General features: G+C 40.3%; 1 pseudogene; it reads left to right on the forward strand.

Annotated features, from left to right (window-relative positions):
• The first annotated feature begins 7,026 nt into the window (after positions 1-7,026).
• On the forward strand, positions 7,027-7,630 carry LOC149163243 (uncharacterized; annotated as a pseudogene).
• Positions 7,631-16,581: the final 8,951 nt, after the last annotated feature.

The following is a 16,581-nucleotide window of genomic DNA, read 5'->3' on the forward strand; positions in this document are numbered from 1 at the left end:
GTGTTGTCTTCCCTTGAAGGTCTTCTGGAATGCCACCAGGTTCCAGTAGCAGAGCCCGGTGGACTTGCACTGGAATACGAAAGGCTTGGCCCACACACGTATCATTCGCAATCACTGGGTAGGAGGATTGACAACCATCCTACCAATGGCCAAGATCTCAAGCATTATTTTTAGTAGGTGTTACATGGTAATTTGTCACCGACCTTGCATTCCTTGATCCCGGACATTGCCGGTCCATGTTACTAACATATATGATGTGTCATGTTACCAATTATGTGTCAATACCTTCCTTGCAATCTCAGGAAGAATGTCTTAGATCATTATCCCTAAAGAAAACTCTTTTTTACCTAAGTTTTTGGGTCGTCGAGGGTCAGAAGTTGTCCCACCCATGAAGATGGTCAAGTTTGCACTAGCCCTAGCGAAGTCTTCGCTCTGTCCCTATGTTGCACCCATGACGAGCTAGATTTTAGCAAGGTTTTAACAAACTCACAAAGCTTCGAGATGAAACTGCTTCATGGGCAGTCCTAGGGCTGGTTATTGGGTCAGTTGAGCTTGTCTCTCTCCTTTGGGATAGTTGTTCCACCTTTTGTGCAACCTTCCTAAGAGATAAGCTCTTCCTCCCATCTCTTATGGAACCTCTCCCTCCTATAAATGTCTCCTCCATGAATGAGATCAACTAGATGAGATGTAACTGGATGATAGCTAGATGTAATTTGGTAGCTTCAGATCTCTAAGAGAGGAGTAGAGGTAAAGAGTGTTATTGGAGTGTGGAAGTAGCCTCACATGTATTTTGGCTTGAGAGATGTTTGAGTAGATTTGGCTTGAGAACTTTCTAGCATCAATCCTTTTGGACGAAAGAGAGAGTCATATGTTCCCTTGGGAGACGGTTCACAAGTGAATGCTTATGGAGACATGCCAACAGGACCCTTTGAGGAGACTTATGACGTCAAGGCTCGGTTGTAAGTTTTACTTTGATTTATATTAATACAAATCAATAGCTTGTTTCCTATATCGTATGTTGAATTGTATGTCGATAGCTTGAGGTTCCTTGACTCTTCAAGTAGATTGTTTGGTCGTTTTCTATTGCATTTGTGGTGTTTCTCTACATGTTGTTTTCAGGTATAAGTGACTAGAAGAACAAGAGCTGGAGCAACACGACGAGGACTTCATCGAATGATGGACTGAAGGTAGGCCTTCATAACACCAACTTTCTAAGGAAATTTGCTTTGGTATTGTCTTTGTAGTGACTAGACCCACTATAGGGCTAGAGGGTTATCTCTGTCCATAAAGGGAACTTGCCTGTGTCACAAGTTGGCGACCATACTGGGGAGTTTGTCTCTTGTCTTTTGTTTAGATTGGTTTTGTTTGTTTGTTGTCTCCCTTATTTTTTGGGTAGCATGCTCTATTCTGGAAGTTGTTAGACTACTCCTGTAGCCTTCCCACCCTCATGACTGATAGATCTACCCTTGCTCCAACCCAACTTTCATTTTTTGCCTTTGATCTAAGGTCATCGCTGTTTATTTTTTGACAATCACGAAGTAGTCGCATCTACGCCATTTCTTGGTTTGTGCCTTTTACTGTTTGTTGAGGTTAAATTGCCTAACAATCACGACGAGTCATGAAATCGGCTCGATGCATCTAACTGGTGTACTTTCGTGATGACATCGCAAATTTTTTAGTTAGAGGGGTGTGGCGATTTATTGTCGATGCATGTTGTTAATTTTATCCTCGCGATGATTCCTGTAAGTTTCAAATATTGAAGTTTGTTGGTTGGTTGGCTAGTGTGTTCTATCGTCTGAGCTTGTTTTTTGCCTCTTTATTGTGTCAAAAGTGTTGGTTGTTAGGATTTTCGATTTCGGTTTTCAAGTATTGTGAAATCCTTCGTCCTGAACCATGTGACCTAAATACCTTAGGGTTTCTTGAACGATTTGTTTTCTTAGGTCACTCATTCATTCAGATATTTAGGCTCTGCTTGGCAGAATCTCTAGCTTTGTTTGAGGCTTCTTCCTATTTGTTGTTGGTCATTTTCTTGATTGGTAGGTGACATTTGGTTACCGAAATTTGTTGTCTTGTTCATTCGGTCTCCTTCCTTCACTTGGCATAGATCAAATTGTTTCCTGATCAATGAGACAAATTTCCAATTTTGCAAAAAGAAATACCTCCTTAGTTTTGAGTCTTTGATTCATTTTGCATTTAGCTTCTTATCATTTATTTGAAAAAATAAAAAATTGCATTCATCTTGTATTAATATTTTAAAGACGATCTTTTGCATAGTAGATTCTTGAGATTAAGAAATTGAAAAGCAAAAAGTGTGTTTTCCATTTTCTTGTTTAGATTGCTTGCAAGTTTGAGTAAATGGTAGAAGTATTCCTTTTTCTTAGATTGGTTTTATTTCTTGCCATTCAGCTATTATGCATTGAACCTGTCACTCTTCCTTAGCTAGTTGTTCATCCAACAAGAATGGTCTTTTTGCTCATTTAGTTGCATTCTAGGAGTGTTAAAGATGCATTCGATAGGGCCTTAAAACCGAGACTTAATTCAAGATTAACTATTAAAATTTATCGAATGAACTTAAAAACACATTCGAACTTAATGCTTACATATCTAGAGGTCTAGGCTAGAGACGTTTGAACTCACACTCTTGATTGATCAAAAGAATTGTGTCGAGTACTATCGAAACAATGATTTGAATGACTCAGTTAAAAAAACAATGGATTCACTTGGTTTAATTGATTCCCTATCAATTCAAAGTGTGGGTGTCAGTTTCAACTGAGAATGCACCCTTACAATTCAACTTAATTTGACTTTGATTACAATCCAACTTACAAATTATGATTTGCAAGTTACAATTTTGTATTGAGCTTATTAAAAAATGGTGCAAGTGCAATTTCCAAAAAAATTGTTGTGGAATTGCTGCAAAATTTTTTGATGTAGACGACAGCTTGATTGGATGTTGATGTAGAAAAGTCATGGACAAATTGATTATGTATTGTTGCTTCTTGATTTCTTGCAGTTTTCTTGATTACATTCGCTTGAATGGAATTGATTATGTGAATGCAATTTCCTAATTTGTTGTGTGCTACATGTGTACCATATTAGAAAGATACCACATGAAGGTTAGTGTCAAAACTAGACACAAAAAATAAGCAACATCAAGAATTATGCACTACACAAGGTGTTCCTAAGATCCCCTTATTCAATTTCGGGCGGATCTAGGACACAATCACCACCAAAAAGATATGTCTTTATTAAATATTGAATACATAAACAATCAACTTCACCCTTATAACTCCGTTGTTGACATTGTTTAAACAATGATAATACAAAGCTCTATCTTCAAAATTAACTTCAATTTCTGCTCCACTTAACTTTCAAATCAACCCTCCCTTTTCTCACTTGACATTATGACTTCTCAATTACAATTTTAACTTTAACTTTGACTTGACTTTGAAATGAACTTAAACTATCTCAAAGTAAAACATTACTTTGGATTACAATAATAACCTTTCCTTTTAAAAACAAATTGGAAATCACTTATCACTCCATATTTACTTTACTTATCACTCCATATTCACTTTTTAAGGCACTTATCCCTCCAAAAACTTTACTTTAATATCACTTTATAAAAAGGTGAAAACATCACTTCAAACTTTGTGTTCAAACATGCACCATACGGTTCGTTCTGTTGTAATGGAAGAATAAAATATTCCAAAAAAAAGTATGCATGTGAAGACAACCATATACCTTTTATATACAACCAGGGTAAAAATCCACATGCCTCATTTTATGAAGTTACTTTTTCACTTTCTTGAAAAAAAAAATTTCCCATGGAAAAATCGTAATTTTATTCATATTGATTAAAATTACATGTTGTAGATGCTGAATCAGCATATGCTTTATCAAAACTTGTCCTGTGCTTCAGGATCTAAAAAGATTTTCAGCCTAAGCTATGCTTTTCTTCCTTTCTTTTTTTCCACTTTCCGCCAACCTTCATTGTTGGGTGTGGCTATTACAATTGCCATGTGTGCTTTGTTTGTAATTTCTTTTTCAGAATCTGAGCTTTCTGTTGAGTGTGCTCGCTTGTTGCCTCCAATTTCTTGTGCTGGGCTGTATTTCTCGCTTTGTTGTTGTGGATTGGTTTGCACTATTGCAGACCCCATCTGTTTTTCATCATTCTGTGGACTGAGTTCTGTATTATTTCTTGTATATTCTGCTTCTTGAGTTATGTTGATATCTTCTATGTTTTCTTATTCTTCTATGTCATCTGTGGCTGAAAACTGCCATCCTTTTGGCTTTGGTGGTTGTCTTATTTTCTTGTCTTTTTTGTTTTGAGGGCATATACTTTGTAGATGGCCAGTTTGACAACATATAAGGCATCTGAAGGCTGTGTTTTCATAATCAAGCGGTTGTGCCCATTGCTTTTCATTGTGTAGTAAGAGGATGTGGTCTAGTAATCCTTGGCTGGGATCCACCTCCACACAGATCCTGGCAAATGTGTAGATGTCCTTGGAGAGGCGGTCATTATCTGCTTTTAAAAATTTCCCCAATGTGTTGCCAATGTCTGCTAATACTTTGAAATGCCAAAAGTGTAGGGGTAGATTGTATAATTTTACCCACACAGGCATTTTGGAGACCACCATAGTATTCGAATCAAATTCTGGGAACCAGGGTGTCAAAAACAGTCCAGCATTGCCCCAGAACCATGGTCCCTCGTTCAATGCATATTCTTTGTCATTTACTGTATCAAATTTGACAATAAAGAAACCTTTAGAACAGAGATGGATGTCGCAATTTGCTGTCCATTTGGAGTATATCCATTGACGAAGGGCTTCCGGCTTGGGCCAAAAACCATTGAACCTGCATATCACAGCTTTGGTTAAATAATCCTCATGTATTTCATTTACCTCAGGTGTAGAAATTGTTATTGCAGGGTTTTGTGTTGTTTGCTCGACAATGTAGGGTCTGGGTATTGTAACTTGCTGATCTGTATGTGCTTGTGTTTCCTTCTTCCCTTTCACTGCATCTTTGAAGGAGACAGTTCCTTTTGAGCTCGTGCTTGGACTTCCTCTGCGGATTCTTGTGCTGAGGTAAATGGTTGAGTCTTTGTCTATGCCATATTTTTTTAGTTTGTGCTCCTCTTGCAGTATTTTTCCTATGTAGATTAGGATTTGTTTGCAGGGTGGGATGCCTGTCCTTTCTTGTATCCTCTGTTTGAGAATTTTTATCTCCTCCCAGCTTCCTATCATGATACATATTGTGTTCCCTTCCATGGATATGATAAAGAGATTGTTTAGCTTCTCCTTGGGCGCTTCAGGAGCAGAAGCTTCCAGATCTGTCATGTGCAGATCTAACTCTGAGGTTCTATTATCAGTCTTTCGCTCTTCTCTAAACAGTGAGTAGGCTTCCAGATCTAACCAGAATGGGGGTCGTTCTACAGTAATAAGGTCTAGATCGAAGAGCCCATGGCTCGATTTGGGCGCCGTGCCATGGATCAAGAAAAATTATGCCCAATCTAGGCTCAATGGTGTTCACTCGAATAGATGGACAACGAGATCTGCATCATAATGGAATAGATCTGAGGTCTGATATGCAAAAATCTTAAGTTTACGCTCCCTTACCTCGAGATTATGGTCATCGTGGGCTTCTTGTCCTTGGATCTGAGCCAGCGTATAACTGTATGCTTTTGGAGATGCCAAAACAATGATATTAAAAGCCCTTCGCTCTGTTTCTAGGCATGTTTCGTTGAATTTGACATTGCTACAGCCCTAGGGTGCCGAACCTATCATGTTTGCATCAGGTTGGGAGGGGAATGTGATCTATAGAACGGCGGCATTTCTCTTGTATGCTCCAAAATCTTGATTCACTACACCATGTTCCAGATCTACAATATATCTCTTATCTTCCAGAAGAATGTAACAATTCCCCCGTCGCTGGTAACCTTCTTTGCCTATTCGCTTATTCTGCAGCAGTTGCACAATGACCTTATTCCTGTATATTCCAGCGGCAGAGGGGTGTGTTGTTGTTGTGGCGCCCATTTTCTTTAAACCCTCAGAGCCCTCATTCACTTTCTTGAAATTATCCACGTGAGCCTTATTCTTAAAGAGAATGAGTGGAAAAAGCATATGGGAAATTATTTGCATATGCAGAGACAATACTTGCAGGCACAACATAAGCTCAAGTTTACCTCTGAATGAAGTAGAGCCTTGCACTCCACGGTGTTCTTATTTGTTGAGTATATTCCTATAAGTCTTCATGACACTTTCATCATGTAAATGTTCTCAAAGAAATTCTTTGGACACAACGATGGCTTCACAACATAAATCAAGATAACCATACGATGGCTTAAGGAGGTTCGATCTTCAAGAATTCGTTCAGTTAATGTTATTCTCAACTCCAGAGAATTATCATTATTTGCTGAAGAAACCTTTTTCTATGGTAGCATCCCTGATCTGCATCAACCAAACCAAAATTTTACTGAGCGCAACACAGAATATTTTCTCCATTTCTAGATCTTTAATCCACTTTTTATTTGACGCTGCTCCCAATAAGATTCGGTCAAACAAATAGGGTTGCAATGAAAATGAGCTGAACGACGCAGTGCTCCTGAAAATATTGTAGAATTTTGATCAAACTACTGTAGTCTTCCATTGAAATGGAATAAAACTATAATTCATGCCACCATCCGCTCCTTCTGCTCGTGGGTTAACCATTTTTCTGAGTCCCTCACGCATGCCAAAGTTTATCAATTCTATTGAGCTTCTGCTAAAATGCTAACATATTTAATTATAAAATCAACCAAAGGATACGAGATTTCAATCTCTCTTACCTTCAACGTTTTTTTCAAAGCATTATTTTTTAGCAGAATATTGCCCAATTCAACGTAATTACACCACAGCGAATTAATTGCCCAATTTAACTAATGAATAATCCTCAAGGAATCATCTCCACGCAAGTCTCATTCAATAGCCATCAAAGTGATCAAAATCGCACTTAAAAATCTTATTTTCCCTCAAACTGAAACTAAACCAAGTTCAGACTGTTCCTATAAAGAAACAAGGGCAGGAAAAATATCCAATAGCAAGTGAGAAAAAGAAACCTATTGTTCTGTATATTGGGCACATGCCACATCGATTTTTCGTGGACCAAATGAGAGGTTTGTTCGTGGGGCAATCAAACGACTTCTGGAATAGAAATACTGGAGGGTCAAATCACTTATGGCTTCATTGAGTTTGAGTCCCCTGTTGTTGCTGAAATTGTTGTTAATTGCATGCACAACTACCTTTTTTTTGAACACATACTACAAGTTCAACTTGTTCCACCTGAAAAGATTCACCCACAAATATGCAAGGGATCAAATCGTATGTTTAAGTGAATAAATTGGTAGAGGATTCAAATGACACATCATAATTGGGAGAGAACAGCAAAAGAGCAAGATCATCTGATGAAAGCAATATTGAAAGGGGATGCAAAACGTCACAAGAAGATCGAAGCTGCTGGTATTGAATATGACTAACCAGACATTATTTTGTGGCCTTGTCTTGAGCATGTGAAATTGGTGAGATGGGATAGGCGTGCCATGGATCCTGAGTCTGCAGTCGGTTTGGGAATGGAGCTTAAGCTCCTGATGTAAAATTGCATAGTGTTGAAGAGCCTAGATTTCTCTCAACTTGATTGTTGGACAGAGGACATACCGCTTGCCTTGTAGGCCAAGCCACGTGTTTTGATCAATTTGTCAAGCCTCAAGTTGCTAAAGCTTTCCGCGGAGGGTTTCAGGTATCCAAGAAATTCTGAACAAAGCCTTTGGGACATCAAATAACCAAATGGAGCTAGAATTGCATGAAGATAATTACAGAATGCTGCAAAAGGTTGGGCCAAATAATGTTCATGACGCATTCGACTAGCTAAGAGACAATCTGTAATGTTGCTACCCAAGCTTTCACAGCACTAGGAGTTTCAGCACAAAGAAAGTATTCCTTTTTCTGTGGAGTGCCAACTGTTGAAAATGCAACAAGATGATGGAGCTTAGTGGAAAGGAGTCACCTTCACTAAGTGGGCCCGCAGGCTATTTTTGGCGCAAAGTCTATTTTTAGACATATGGATCATGGTCTATGAGTTGCAGGATGCTATTTGTGGATGATTGGTCATGTTGGTAAAAATAGATGGACTTATATTTTTAGACATATGGGCGGAGTCTATTTTTAGACTGCCAGGCTAAAAATATAACAGTCGAATATTATTAGCTCATAATAATATTTGGACTATAAACATTATCTTATCCTCTTGGAACACTTCAGTTCGAGCTACAGATGTGGCACATGCAGCTGTCAGAAGGAAATTCGCTTTTCTTATCGGTCATTTGAGCTATTGCATGATGGACTTCAGTTAGAACTCAAGTGATTGAGTTTGGTGGAGTTGATTGAGGAGTTAATGGAGTTGTGTTCAGTTTGAATTGGTTGAACTAGTTGTATTTAGTCTAACTGCAGAATACACTAGTGATGAGTGATGTGAATTAATTATTAATTAATTCACTAATTATTAACTCATAAAGCAACTAAAGAATACATCAGTTAACTCAGTGCATGGACAGTTCAGTCGAGACAGGTGTTAGAGGTTGAGATTGCTATCAGTTGTGACTATAGTTGTGCATGAGATCTTTCACAATCAATGGGATTGAGTAATGCCAACGAGTATTGTATGGTCCAGCCAAGGAAATACAAGTTTGCTTTAGCCATTCATTATTATTCTCTTGCATGATTGCGCAGTGGAGGCAGGCAAACAGTGGAGGAGATTTGAGGCATCAGATCTGAGCTAGTTTGTGTGTAATAGGTGGAGATAGTACTGAGTACTTGTGAAGAGTATTGTACTATGTATTTGTTACACAGCAATTTGTCACCATTTGTCACCGTCCCTATTACCCCTCACCTATACACTGGAGGACTCATTCCGGGACCTGTGAGAAGTGACATGACCTGAAACCACTTTCATCGTATTCCTCTTAGTATGAGCTTCATTTTCCCTGAAGACATCTCCTGCAAAATCCTCATGAAAACAGCTCTTTTTACATTAGCGCGGGTTCACAGTTCACTGCCCGCGCCAATGAGGGAAATACTCTATAAAGGGCGCGCCATTGGCGCTCTGTCCCAGAGTCGCACTCTCGCCAACCGAATTGAGTAAAGTTTTCAACGACCAAACTCCCGAATGTTCTCTTCAACCCATTCACCAACTGAATCTATGTTGAGCCAGGATGGTTTGGCTTCGAGTCTCCATAGAAGGGAAAGTGGTTTGCCACCTTTCATGGAAGTTTCCAAGGGATAAAGCCAATCCCATGAATAATGTGGTTGATCCTATCTCTTTCCCTCTCTATCTATAAAGCTTGCCTCTATGTCTTGAACAAGCTAGTTAGAATTACAATAGTTCCAGGAGTTTAAGAGTTTGAAGTTGCAAGAGCCTTCTTTGCACCCATAAGGCCAAATCTAAGTAAGGAGATTCTTGTCACCCAAAGAGAGAGAGGCTTGTTTCCCATCCCAACAAGCTTTGCAAGACTTGTGTAGCTGATCACCCAGCCAAAGGAGGATTTGACGTCAGAACAATGGTTGTATTCTTCTTTGTTATTTATTAATAATAGATGACTATCATTATGGTTCCACTCTCATTGTCTCATGTTTGATGTTGAGTTATATCTTTTCTGACTGATATATAATTGCATCTACTAGATTTTACGCTTGTTTTCGTGTTGTTCTTTGCGTGTGCAGGTATCCTATCACGGAGATCGTGCGGATCGTGACCGGCCAAGGCAAAGGAACGAAGGCGACATCTCTTCGACAAACATTAGCGTTGGAATCCAAGTAGGTTCTCACCATCCACTTTGTATTTGCAATTAGGAACGTGCGTGATAGCATTGTGTGATTGTTGCTAGACCCGGTCTGGGCTAGTAGGGATCATCTCTGCCCGCAGAGAGGATTTACCTCCACAAAAATTTGGCGACTCCGCTGGGGAGATCTTGTTGTTTGATTTGTAAACTTTAGACGGAGCCTGAAGTACGGCTAGGTAGCCTTCGAAATGCTATTGCTTTGCATTAGCGAAGTAGATCAACGCCACTTCAGTCAATCTCCGGTTTGATTTATGGACTAAACAACTTGGATTTTGTCTTGTCTCTTTGGTTTTTCTTGCTTTGATTGCTTAGATAGCTTTCTCGGTTGGATTTCTTGCTGTTTCTTGCTTCCTGGTTTGCCTAGATACTGTCTTCAAGCCCTGAGTCGCTTGCTTTTGTTTTTGACTAAGCCAACTTGATTAGCGCACTTTTTAGCCTTACAGTCGTGCCAATTGGTGCAAGTTGCTCAAAGACAACCCGCGCCAATCCTATAAAAGCGCGAGTTGCAGCCTGACAGTCACGCCAGGCCTGTCAACTTTTCAGTTTGCTTGTCCTTAAGCCCTCTGAGCTTGGATTTTGTGTCTTGCTGTGTCTTTTTCAATTACTGGAGTGTATTTGATCCTGGTTTGACTGGTTTTAGACCTTCATCCTTCGGGTGTTTGCCTTTTTCTATCGATTACACTTTTTAGCCCTAGGGCATCTAGTGGCTTAGTGCATCGAGCCTTCCATAGGAGTCTTGGGTTCTTTGATCGTCCAATCTACTTTGCAATTACTTTTGCGTTTGCTCGGTAGTTGTTAAAGCTTTTTCCGAGTGATTTGTTTCTTTTTCGCTTGGGTTTCACTTGGCTTCGTTTGGGTTTAGATTACATAGCTCATAGATGTCTTTGTGCTTTCTTCGTGAAGGATTGTTTTGGTGTTTTGGGGATTCGATTGTGTTCTCATTGAGTGAAATTGATTTTTTGCTCGGTGTTACTATCTCTCAAAATTTGTTTAGTGCATGTTGTCATTGAAAAAGAAAAACGAATAATCTCTTTTGTGTTGCATTAGTTAATTGAAATTAGAAGCTTTTCATTGATTAAGTGATCTAAAACAAAGAAAAGTTTTGTTTATTTGTCATTAGCTGCATTAGAGTGCTTCTTGATTGTGGTCGTTTTGTTTGAAAAATTCTCAACTCTCTCGTAGTTAGTATTCATCAAACGAAATGACATTCTTTGGCATATAGCTTGCATTTAGGGAATTGTGAGAGATCACATACGGTAGGACCTGGAAATCGAAACTTAACTAAAGATCAACCATAAAATGAACTGAATGAACTTAAAAATGCATTGGAACATAATGCTCACTAATTAGAGGTCTAGGCTAGAGACGTGCTCCGGCGTCGTTAAACCTAGTCACTGTTGTTTCACACTACGGTTGGGTGATTCCTCCTTTTGTGACTCGATAGTGGTCTAGCACGGACTTGAACTCCCACGTACCGTCGCGTATATAGGGGAGACCCCACTAGGTTATCATCCTTTATCCATAGGAAGCCATGTCTGCCGCCTTACAAGCCGTAACGCACCGAACACAGCATTCGGGAAGATTGACTACAGTACGGGAAGTCCTTGGTTTTCATATGATTGCCAAGGTGTATAAGCAGTTTTAAAGATTGTCTGGTAAACCCTTTGCCTAGCTTCTCCAGAGTAGTCACTTATGATCCTTTTCAGACTCCTTAAACGAAAAGGCTCACTTGAGCAGTTTGTCACTTCGGGCTCATAAAACATTCGAAGGCGACTAGAGTCACCTTTTTGTCCTTTTCTCGACTCTTAAAACACGAAAAGGTCAAGTTGTGTCTTTGCATCTCAAAATTCATTTGGCCACGATAAACATTACCTGGTTAGATCTTGAGTGTGTTAGCTTGAGTAGGTTTCTTTTTCGATGGCAACTTTTCCGGGGTTCACCAACCCAGCGATCCCCTATGACGGGAACCCTGGTCACTTCACTCCTTTTGGGAATGTTGGTGATCCTTACATGGCAACGTTGTCCCTCCCAGGGTTAACTGTTGGGTTGCCTGTTTGGTTGTTCTCAACCTCTTTGGTCTGGGTGGAGCATAGTTCGTTTCCCTGTGTCAAGCTCCTTAAAAAATGAAACTAGGCTTGGTCAGAGCATAGTTCGTTTTCCTGTGTCAAGCTCCTTAAAAAATGAAATTAGGTGTCCGAGCATAGTTCTTGATCTTGTGTCAAGCTCGTTAAAACATGAAACAATTCCCCCTTTCCAATCACGTCTTTCAATTAAGATCTCGTAAAGCTTCATTCCATCCACTTTGTTGAATGCCATGAAGCTTGGGGGGCATGTACCTCATCCTGTGCCATTGCACTGGGGGCATGCGCATTTCTAGCAAGCAGAGTCCTTCCTGGTTCAATCTTGTATCCCGAGGATAGTTTTGATCTTGTGGCGACCTCGTTAAAAAACGAAACAACGTGTCCTGAGCATAGTTCCTGATCTTGTGTCAAGCTCATTACAAATTGAAATAAGGGTTATGAGGATAGTTCTTTTCCTAGGTCAACCTCATTAAAAAATGAAACATCTCCTCCTTTCCAAATCGAGTCTTTGATTAAGATCTCGTAAAATACAAGTCGAGTCTTTCATCGATCTCGAGAGTGAACCTTCATTCCATCCACTTTGTTGAATGCAATGACGCTTGGGGGGCATGTACCTCGTTTTGCGTCATTATGCCTGGGGGCATGCGAACTCATAACAAGCATAGTTTTTCGTTTCAAGCTTGTGTAAACATGAAACCAAATCCAAGCAAAGTTCTCCATGGTTCAAGCTTGTGTAAAAATGAACCCATACCCGATTTACATCTCGTGATTGCCATTTTTATCCGCTGAATTCTGCCAGATGAGCCTTGGTTGTTTCATTCCATTTCCACCATCTCTTTGGCCGATCATATGCTTTCACTGGTTGTTTTTCCTTTCCTGAGGAACCGCAGCGATGAGTGGTTTTATTAGCCAACCTCTTGACCATTACATGTTTTGAGTAGTTCCACCATTACCGGAACCAGTTTCTACCCGTTATACCACTCATTCCTCTAGGACGAGTCTCCTTTAAGCTCTTTTCTGACTCGTAAAATATGAAAAGATTGCCGAGTATTTTTCCCTTTTTGACTCGTTAAAGAGAATAAAAATGGAGGTCTACTTTCAGCTCTTTTCCGACTGTTTAAAGACGAAAAGATCGCCGAGTTACTCCTCTTGACTCGTTAAACGTAAATAAGAGGCGGTCGTCTTTAAACCCTTTTCCGACTGTGTAAAAACGAAAAGATCGTCGGACCCTTGTCGTTTCAGGTTCGTTAATGGTTACGAAACGACGTGATGATGATCGCTTTTTTACATTTTCAGATCAATATCACTACTCATGAAAAGTACTCCTCGATCATAATGGTCGGGCGGTTCTTTCGAGCATTGTTTTATACTTTTTCGAGCTCGGGAGACACAACTTTACGAAAAAGGACCCCCCTGGAGTTTATTTTTTGCTGTCTTTTCAGACTCTCTAAATAGGAAAAGACGCCAAGTTTCTCCTTTGTCAGGCTCGTTAAAACTTAATGACATCGGATTCCATCGTAATGATGCTCACAAGCATATGCTATCCCCATCAAGCTTGTTAAAAATAACTTGGGTACTCACCAAAAATGGTGGGGAAGATGGATCCCTAATTGTCATCTTGTCGACAGTATGTCGCTCTTGAACATGGCACTAGTCTGCATTCGTGTCTGGGTGGGAACATCTCATCTTGTTTTACACTAGCCTCCGTGGGTTTGGGTTATCCTATTTGACCTCTCATCTGCTCATTTCCTTGTCACCATGACCTCTGCTCATTTGATGTCAAATACTGCCAAGTCCGCTATCGTGCCGCTGATATGTTCAAGGGAAGTTGACCTCTGCTAAAATACAACCTCCCTCTGATGCCTCACATAATTCTGAATCACCACACCGTCTTTCCTCTGTCTCGTGTCAATGATGTGGGAAACATTATGGCCCACCTTTGATCAAGGTCACTTCCTGTCGACTTCATCTCATTATCCGGGAAGCTGGTCTAGAGACTCCCTTTGGTGCCTTGGAGCCTGCATGCCTCAATGGCAGGTTCTTCGTGTTCGACGAGAGGTTTTCATCATTGGCCTCCGATCGAATGATTCTACGAGTGTTCGACGCCAGCTCATTCATTCACATGCCGTAGATTGTACCTATAGTACCTTGAGGACCATTGTCATTATTGGTGGTACCTCTCGCGTCTGTTAACAGTTTTCATTATTGACTGGTAATCAGACGATGTTCATACATGTTCGACTTCAACTCATGTATTCGCATGTTTGAACTTGTACTCTGTTCGGGTCGAGATGGAGCGCAAGACCCTGGATTTTGTCTATTGAGATCCAGGCTGCGATTTGTGGATTATTATGATTACATGACTCATTTACTGGATGGCTGCGACCATGCCTGAGTCTATTTATTGATCCTCTCCGGATGGCTGCATCCATACCTTGGATCTAGATTATTATGTACTCTGTTACGGATGGCTGCGCCCATACCACACATATATCATGTACTTGAGATATCAGTTGTACTTCTTTACGCAGGTTCTCCAGCGGCCGTGTTTTCAGTCACGCATGTTCTTGTAAAGCATTTCACCCCTCTCTCTCTCGGGCCTCATGCTTTAGGGGGCATCTGTTACACAGCAATTTGTCACCGTTTGTCACCGTCCCTGTTACCCCTCACCTGTACACTGGAGGACTCATTCCGGGACCTGTGAGAAGTGACATGACCTGAAACCACTTGCATCATATTCCTCTTAGTATGAGCTTCATTTGCCCTGAAGACATCTCCTGCAAAATCCTCATGAAAATAGCTCTTTTTACATTAGCGTGGGTTCACAGTTCACTGCCCGCGCCAATGAGGGAAATACTCTATAAAGGGCGCGCCATTGGCGCTCTGTCCCAGAGTCGCACTCGCGCCAACCGAATTGAGTAAAGTTTTCAACGACCAAACTCCCGAAGGTTCTCTTCAACCCATTCACCAACTGAATCTATGTTGAGCCAGGATGGTTTGGCTTCGAATCTCCATAGAAGGGAAAGTGGTTTGCCACCTTTCATGGAAGTTTCCAAGTGATAAAGCCAATCCCATGAATAATGTGGTTGATCCTATCTCTTTCCCTCTCTATCTATAAAAGCTTGCCTCTATGTCTTGAGCAAGCTAGTTAGAATTACAATAGTTCCAGGAGTTTAAGAGTTTGAAGCTGCAAGAGCCTTCTTTGCACCCATAAGGCCAAATCTAAGTAAGGAGATTCTTGTCACCCAAAGAGAGAGAGGCTTGTTTCCCATCCCAACAAGCTTTGCAAGACTTGTGTAGCTGATCACCCAGCCAAAGGAGGATTTGACGTCAGAACAATGGTTGTATTCTTCTTTGTTATTTATTAATAATAGATGACTATCATTATGGTTCCACTCTCATTGTCTCATGTTTGATGTTGAGTTATATCTTTTCTGACTGATATATAATTGCATCTACTAGATTTTACGCTTGTTTTCGTGTTGTTCTTTGCGTGTGCAGGTATCCTATCACGGATATCGTGTGGATCGTGACCGGCCAAGGCAAAGGAACGAAGGCGACATCTCTTCGACGAACACTAGCGTTGGAATCCAAGTAGGTTCTCACCATCCACTTTGTATTTGCAATTAGGAACTTGCGTGATAGCATTGTGTGATTGTTGCTAGACCCGGTCTGGGTTAGTAGGGATCGTCTATGTATGCAGAGAGGATTTACCTCCACAACAGTATTGTTACATGTTCTCAATCATTATAATATACAGATAGTGTGGGGTTTTCAGCTGTATTCTTTCCCTGGGTTACATAATGTGTTAATGTTTTCATGTGATTGATGTTTCATTGTTTTTAATGCTGCTAAATTGATGATCAACGTAGAGGAGGTTATGTATTATGCATGTATTCTACAATAGTGTATAATCACGATAATCTCTATGAATAAGTGTCATATTATTCAAAATTTCTACATGGTATCAGAGCAGTGTTGATCATCAGATCTATATTTAGAAAGTGATTACATTTTATTTCTTCAGGCAGAGCCTGTAATCGGGCCAGGTAGCCTCTGGATTCATCCTTCCTTTGGAAGGTGAGATATCCGGTAAAAGCCCATACAGTCAATCTTTGTACGAGAAATACTTTGTTCTCACGAATTTTTAGATCAGAGGTGGTTGAGTTTTGAGCTGGTGGAATTCGAATTTGTAGCAGTGTTTTCTTGGTGTCAAAGTTGAAATGTCTTTCAATGGATTACGATTGGAGTATGCTCTTGAGGGCAGCTCGAATTATATTGCATGGAAAGACAGGATGGAGGCGGTGTTAGATGATAATCGGTTGAATGAGTTCATAGAGGCTGAGGTCCCAAAACCTACTGGTGTTGCTGAAGCTATGGCTTGGCAAAAGAAGACAACAAAGTGTCGAAGGATTCTGTTGGAGGGCATGAAGGATCACATTGTATCTAGCCTGCATGGAAAGGCTTCTCCATACTTGATGTGGAAGCGTTGACATATTTATTCCAAAGCAAGAGCGACCAAAGAAAGTTGGCGCTCAAGGATAAACTCAGAAACATTAAGTGTGAGAATGGAGACAGTATGCCTAGGTATCTCACGAAGTTCACCCAGTGTCGGGATGGGCTGGGAAG

This window comes from Pinus tabuliformis, chromosome 5_1 (genome assembly GCF_031772625.1).
Source record: "Pinus tabuliformis cultivar Carrire ecotype Pingquan chromosome 5_1, CPIR1, whole genome shotgun sequence".
Taxonomy (NCBI): Eukaryota; Viridiplantae; Streptophyta; class Pinopsida; order Pinales; family Pinaceae; genus Pinus; species Pinus tabuliformis.